Below are 8041 nucleotides of genomic sequence, written 5' to 3'. Positions count from 1 at the left end.
TTATGATTCGGTGGTGGACTTGCAACTAGGTTGGAACACAACTGCGACCAGGCTGCGAGTCAAGGGGTGGGCTTTCTACCCATACGACAATAACACCTACGAGACCAATTCCAAGTCGATGGTGGACTTGCAAGTGGGACAACACATACTACATGCCCTGGTTGTGAGTGGATGGGGCACTTGCAACTGGGATAAGAACAACAAGTACAGACCAAGTTGCAGGTTGAGGGTGTGGGCTTGCCACCTAGACAACAACAACACCAGTGGGCCCAATTGCAAGTCGATGTTGGACTTGCATCTGGTTTGGAAACAACTACATGAAAAGTGCGAGTCGAGGGGTGGGCTTCAACTGGGAAGACAACAACACCTATGGGCCTAGTTGCGAATCGAGGGGTAGACTTGCAAGTGGGACAACAACTACTATGGGCTTAACTGCAAATTGAGGGGGAACTTGCAACTGGTACAAGAATAAAAACTAAAAGGCAAGATGTGTGTCCAGGGGTGGTCTTGGAATCAGAACGAAAACACACCTACGAGCCTACTTGTGAGTTAATGGTGTACTTGCAATTGGGTTTGAAACAACAACGACAAAGTTCAAGTCGATAGGCGAGCTTGCAACTAGGACGACAACGAATTCTATTGGCCAAGTTGGGAGTCGAGGGGTTGACTTGCAAGTCGAACAACACCTACTACGCCCCAGTTGCGAGTTGAGGGGGGCTTGAAATTGGGACAAGAACAAAAAGAACGAGCCAAGATGTGAATTGAGGGGTGGGCTTGCAACCGGGACAACAACAACACCTACAAGCCTAGTTGCGAGTCAATTGTGGACTTGCAACTTGGTTCAAAACAAGTGTGTGGAAAATATGCAGGTCAAAGGGTGGGCTTGCAACCGGTAAGACAACAACACCTATGGGCCCAGTTGCAAGTCAAGGGTGGACTTACAAGTGGGATAACACCTACTACGTGCCTGATTGCGAATCAAGGGGGACTTACAACTGTCGCAAGGACAAGTATGGGCCCAATAGCAAGTAGAGGCAACACCCTATAGGCCCAATTTGCGGGGTTGCTGTGTGGACTTGCAAGTGGGACAACACCAACTACGCCCCCCAAATGAGAGTCGGGGTTGCAACTGGGACAAGAACAAAAAAAGTACGGGCCAAGAGGCACGTCGAGGGGTGGGCTTGCAACAAGGATAACAAGTACACCTATGGGCCTAGTTGCGACTCGGGAGGGACTTGCAGCTGGTACAAAAACAAAAATGTACGGGCTAAAAGGAAGGTCGAAGGGTAGGCTTGCAACCAGGATCACAAGACCAGTTATCGTCCTAGTTGCGAGTCAATGGTGGACTTCCAACTAGGTTTAAAACAACCAAGGAGGTGTTTGGCTATGGATTGGTAATGCAAATGTAATTGTAATGAGTTTACAGTGTTAATGTAAATGGAATGGACAAAACATGAAATTCGTTTGGTTATCTACTGTAACGCCAACTAATACCGGGATGGCTCAAGAATTCACGACGATGAACATGGATAGGCAGGTCGTGAAGGCGGAAACGGCAGTGGCGAGCCAGCGCTAGATATGGCGGTGGAGTACAAGGGCTTCGACTGTAAGAGCCTGAGTGAGCATCGATGGCAGTCTCCGGCAACAGTGCCAGAAAAATGTTGTTTGGCAGATCTCTAGCTATGGCTGGACGAATGCTATTCTCGATTGCTCAACAATTAGAAATTGTCTTGAAATAACCCACCAGCGCGTGGGATCGAGGAAGTTTTCGAGGGTAGAGTATTCAACCCAAAATTGTTGGTACGCCAATAGGAAGTGAGAGGATACTCTCAAGTATTAGCAGCTGAATGTGTCAGATTCAACCACACCTGAAAGATTAATATCTGCAAGCAAAGTATCAACAGCAAAGTAGTATGATAACAACGGTGTCAGAAACGATCTGTTGACGGAAGACTATTCCTAACGATTGTATCAATGGCGCCAGAAGTTGCCCGTTGATGGAAATTCTCTTTTCCCGTCAACGCCGAGCGAACCAGAATTGTAGCAGGTAGCAACAGTGTAACGAGTAGCTGCAGTGGCAAGGAACAGCAGTAGTGACAGCAGTAGCAAGTAGCAACAGTAGCAAGTGACAGCACAACAAGTAACAACATCAGCAATAGTAGAAAGTAACAGCAGCAGAGCAAAACAAGTAACAGCAGCAGTGGGACAAACTCGTAGGCAATGGGTCGGTGATTTGTTTGGATGACATTCATCATGCAATAGTTATAACACGGAGAGATATGTGGCTAGCTCCCGTTCATCAATGTGATGTAGGCATGCATTCCGTGTGTCGTCATACGTGCTTAGGGAAAAGAACTTGCATGACATCTATTGTCCATCCCTCCCGTACCAGCGGGGTCCAAAAGGAAACTATGGGATATTAAGGTTCTCCTTTTAATAAAGAACCTGACCAATGCATTAGCACTTGGTGAACACATGAACTCCTCAAACTATGGTCATCACCGGGAGTGGTTCCGGTTATTGTCACTCCGGGGTTGCCGGGTCATAACACATAGTAGGCAACTACAACTTGCAAGATCGGATCTAAAACACACCTATATTGGTGACAACATAATAATTTCAGATCTGAAATCATAGCACTCGGGCCCTAGTGACAAGCATTAACCATGGCAGAGTAGTAGCAACATCAATCTCAGAACATAGTGGATACTAGGGATCAATCTCCGTCAAAACTAACTCGATTACATGATAGATCTCCTCCTACTCATCACCGCCCAGTGAGCCTACGAATAGATTACTCACGAACGATGAAGAGCTTCATGGAATTGGAGAGGGAAGAAGGTTGATGATGACGATGGCAACGATTTTCCCTCTCCAGAGCCCAAAGCGGACTCCAGATTTGCCCTCCAGATGAAGAACAGGATGTGGCGGCGCCTCCGTATCGCAAACGCGACGAAATCTTCTCTCTTGATTTGTTTTGGGACGAAAGTGAATTTATAGAGCTGAGTTTGGGGGCGGCAGGGCCACGTGGGCCCCACAAGCTTGCTAGCCGCCACCAGGGGGTGGCGGCTACAGGGCTAGTGGCCCACTGGCCCATCCCCTCCGGTGGATCTTTGCGTAGGTATTTTTTATATTTTCCAGAAATATTCTCCGTAAATTTTCAGGATGTTCTAAGAACTTTCATTTCTGCACAAAAACAACACCAAGCAATTTTGCTGAAAACGGCGTCAGTCCAGGTTAGTTCCATTCAAATCATGCAAAATAGAGTCCAAAACAAGGGCAAAAGAGTTTGGAAAAGTAGATACGATGGAGACTTATCAACTCCCCCAAGCTTAAAACCTTGCTTGTCCTCAAGCAACTCAGTTGACAAACTGAAAGAGAAAGAAAAACTTTGACAAACTCTGTTTGATCTTGTTGTTGCAACTATGTCTAACTCATAACCAGAATTTCAGCAAGATCAGAAGTTAACCACATAAGCAAGTGACACAAAGGTCTCACGGTAAACTAATATCAATGGAATAATCAGCTAACGAGCAAATAATAATGAGTTTCAAATACCAACAATTCAATCAAAACAACCTTGAAGCAATATGAATAGGTGGTATCTCGCTAGCTCTTTCTAAGACCGCAAAACATAAATGCAGAGCACTTTCAAAGATCAAGGGCTAACTAAACATCGTAATTCATAGAAACAAAGATCCAGACATAGCCATACTCAATATCAATCAATAGCAAAGCATAAAAATGACAGAGGTGCTCCCTAATTGGTGCTTATATAAGAAGAGGATGACTCAACGGGAAAATAAATAGACGGGCCCTTCACAGAGGGAAGCATTGATTTGCAGAGGTGCCACAACTCAAGCTTTAAAAACAGAGATAATAATTTTGGGTGGCATGCTTTCATTGTCAACGCAACGACCAAGAGTTCTCAATATCTTCCATGCTACTCATGATATAGGCGGTTCCCAAACAGAAAAGTAAAGTTTTAACTCCCCCACCACCAATCAATCACACTCCACGGCTAGCCGAATACTCAGGTACCGTCCATACTAACATCAATCCGGGGGGAGTCTTGTTTTACAGTTATGTTTTCGATTTAAGCGTGGAACTGGGCATTCCAATTACCGGCCCCTTTCTCGTGAATGACAGTGAATAAACACATGTCGAGGATAACACTCCTAGCATGGAAGATACCAATAGCCCCCTGTCACCACATGAGCTATTCGGGCATGCAAAACGGATTATTTCTTGAAGGTTTAGAGAGTGGCACATGCAAATTTACTTGGAACGACAGGTAGATACCGCAAATAGGTAGGTATGGTGGACTCTCATGGAAAAAACTTTTGGGTTTATGGAAGTGGATGCACAAGCAGTATTCCGCTTAGTACAAGTGAAGGCTAGCAAAAGACTGGGAAGCGACCAACTAGAGAGCGACAACAGTCATCAAGATGCAATGAGTTTGACTAACATTGAATGCAAGCATGAATAAGATATAAATCACCATGAACACGAACATCATAGAGGCTATGTTGATTTTGTTTCAACTACATGCATGAACATGCGCCAAGTCAAGCCACTTGAATCATTCAAAGGAGAATACCATCCTATCATACTACATCATAGTCATCTCAAAATCTATGTTGGCATTCAGGACAAACCATTATAAGCTCTCAGCTAGTTAAGCATGGCATCAAAAACTATGATCTCTAAGTTGTCATTATAAACACGGTTCTCTCACAACAAAGCTGAATCAGGCATGACAAGCTAGTCATATTTACAAAAACAAAATAGGTAAAGTTGATACCAGCTTTTCCAGTGTCAGTCACTTCATCATATATCATCATTATTGCCTTTCATTTGCACGATCGAACGATGTGAACAATAATAAGAGTGCTCGTGCAATGGACTAAGTTGAATCTACAGACAAACACAAAGGAGAAGACAAAGTAATATGGCTCTTTGAAAGCTAAACAGGTATGCATGCAAGAACCACTAAACATTGTAACCAATATCTTCTACCTTGACCCAAAGAAAAAGAAAACTATTTACAAGGGAAAGCTCCCAACAACCAAAAGAAGAAAGGAAAATCTTTTTGGGTTTTCTCAAAAGGACACAAAACAAGAAAACGAAAATAAACTAGCATGGATAATACAGTGGCAAAGTGTAAACACCGGCTAACAAAGTGAAAGCATAAACATGAATGCAGGGTCGATGAGAATACGTACTCCCCCAAGCTTAGGCTTTTGGCCTAGCTTGGTCTACTCCCAAGGTGGGAAATAACCAGCTCCGGGATACTCTGGAGCAGACTATGGATGCCACTGCTGTGTGAGCTCCTCTGGCTCCCACTGATAAACTGGCGTCTGGTACTCGACTGGCGGCTCGGGCACGGGAACCTGTGGTTGGGCCAAGCCCCAATATGCGTAGATGTCCGAGGGCATAATAGTGTACCTGCTTGTATGAAGATCAAACAAAGAAGGAGCAGGCAAAGTAATAGTCTCTCGAGTACCCTGACTAAATACCAGGTTATAAATCATCCGTCTACTAGCATCTCTATCCAGAAAATCATGGCGAACCATGCTGTCATAATCCAGATGTTTCTCAGGAAGAAGCATCTCTCCTTCCTCTCCCAGTCTAACGGGTATCTCAAAGTGTCTGGCAAGACAGGTAGCATAGATATCTCCATAGACGACACCCTTGGAACGGTTGATGTTCAACCGCTGGGCTACTATAGCACCTAGGCTATAAGTATTATCGTTATAAAGGCCTTCGCGCAAAACCGCAAGGTCTGGAGAGCTAAGTGATCCAGCCTCCCCACGGCCAATCAAACATTTTCCCACAAATAATGAGAAGTACCGAAGCACAGGAAAATGTATGCTAGCAATTCTAGCACGAGACGCTCCTCTCTCCTCTCCAATAGCAATAGTACCAATGAAATCCTCCAAGTCCCGTGGGCGAGGGTCACGGATATCCCCAACATAACGTAATTTGCATACATTGCAAAAATCCTGTAGCGTCATGCACTGGGGGACATCGTATAACATGAACTCAACCATGGGAGGATTCTTCCTCGGATAAAAGTTGAAGCTTTGAACGAAAAGATTGGTGAGGAGGAGGTATTGCGAGCACTTATCTTCAACGAACGCAGTAAGACCTGCGTTCTCCACCAAGTAATAAAAGTCTTCATAAAGCCCAGCGGCGCGCAAAAATTCATCACTTGGCCACTCGCACGCTCGAACTTCTGTGACTCGAGGAACTACGTACTTGGGGTGGTTCTTCTCATCCTCCTTGGAGTTACGGCTCGAAGAGCCTCTCAAGAACCTCCTCATCTTTTCCTTTTTCTAGCTCTGAAAAATTCGGAAATTTTTAGAGACTTCGAAAGAAAAGTGAATAAAGATTAACCCAACTCGTAGCAACTACTCCTACTAGTGCCTAGAGACCGTATCATGCGCTAAAACTAATTGGGACCAGCTAAAATCAACATTTCTAGCTCAAGAACAGGGTCACCAAGGTAGCAAGAATACGCGAAGGATAAAGCACTAGAGAAAAAACTAATTGGACCAATGGAGGAGTCACTTACCAAGGAGTAATTTCCCCAAAACGGTTCGGAGAATGGTGCTTTGAGCAAGGAGATCGAAAATCACAGCCAAATGAGCAAGAACACGGGTTTGAGCTCCGAAACAATTTTTTCTGGAGGTGGAAGAAGAGGATGGGAGCTGGAATGAGTGGAGGGGGTCCCTGTGGGCCCCACAAGCTTGCTAGCCGCCACCAGGGGGCGGCGGCTGCAGGACTTGTGCCCCACTGGTCTGGCCCCCAGGCCAGCTCTCAGGCCCAGTATTTTTTAAATATTCTAGAAAAATCATACTAGATTTTCAGGACCATCGGAGAACTTTTATTTTCGGGGTATTTTTCTCCGGAACGCTAAAACAGAAAAGAGGAAAAACTAAAGTAAATCTATCATTTTTCTTCTAAGCAACAGAAAGTGAAAGCTTAAAATAGAGGTATGTGACTCTTTGATTCATCCATTTCATGGTCATCGAAAGAAATCCGTCAATGGGGTTGATCAAGTCATCATGACAAAACCTTCTTGAATCGCAAGAGAGAACGGAGAATTTTCAAATAGCCACCAAGTCATCTCAATGGGGATATGTATCTCCCCAACAAGAAAATCATACTTCATTTTGACACGAGGAATAGGGCATTCAAAGCTCCCAATAAGAATCGATGAAGTCTTTTCGATAGCATTGATGCAATGTACTTGATATCGTTTCTTCGGAAAGTGCATTGTGTGCTCATTACTGTTGACATGGAAAGTGACATTGCCTTTGTTGCAATCTATAACAGCCCCTGCAGTTTTTAAAAAGGGTCTTCCGAGGATGACAGCCATGGCATCGTCCTCGGGAATATCCAAGATAACAAAGTCTGTTAAGATAGTGGTGTTAGCAACCACAACAGGCACATCCTCGCAAATGCCGATAGGGAAAGCAGTTGATTTGTCGGCCATTTGCAGAGAGATTTTAGTGGGCGTCAACTTATCCAGTTCAAGTCTACGATAAAGAGAGAGCGGCATAACACTGACACCGGCTCCAAGGTCACATAAGGCAGTTCTTACATAGTTTCCTTTAATGGAGCAAGGTATAGTGGGCACTCCGGGATCACCAAGTTTCTTAGGAGTTCCTCCTTTGAAAGTGTAATTGGCAAGCATGGTGGAGATCTCTAGATCTGGTATCTTCCGTTTATTGGTCATGATATCTTTCATATACTTGGCATACGGAGACATTTTGAGCATATCAGTTAACCGCATCTGCAGAAAGATGGGTCTTATCATCTCAACGAAGCACTCAAAATCCTCATCATCCTTTTTCTTGGATGGCTTAGGAGGAAAGGGCATAGGTCTCTGAACCCATGGCTCCCTTTCTTTACCATGCTTCCTAGCATTGAAGTCATTCTTATCGTATCTCTTAGGTTGTGGGTTATCAGGATTAACCGTAGGTTCAATCTCCACATCCTCATCATTGGTACATTGAGCATTATTATGAACATC

Source organism: Hordeum vulgare, chromosome 3H (assembly GCF_904849725.1).
Source record: "Hordeum vulgare subsp. vulgare chromosome 3H, MorexV3_pseudomolecules_assembly, whole genome shotgun sequence".
Lineage (NCBI taxonomy): Eukaryota > Viridiplantae > Streptophyta > Magnoliopsida > Poales > Poaceae > Hordeum > Hordeum vulgare.
This window is presented reverse-complemented; position numbering follows the sequence as displayed.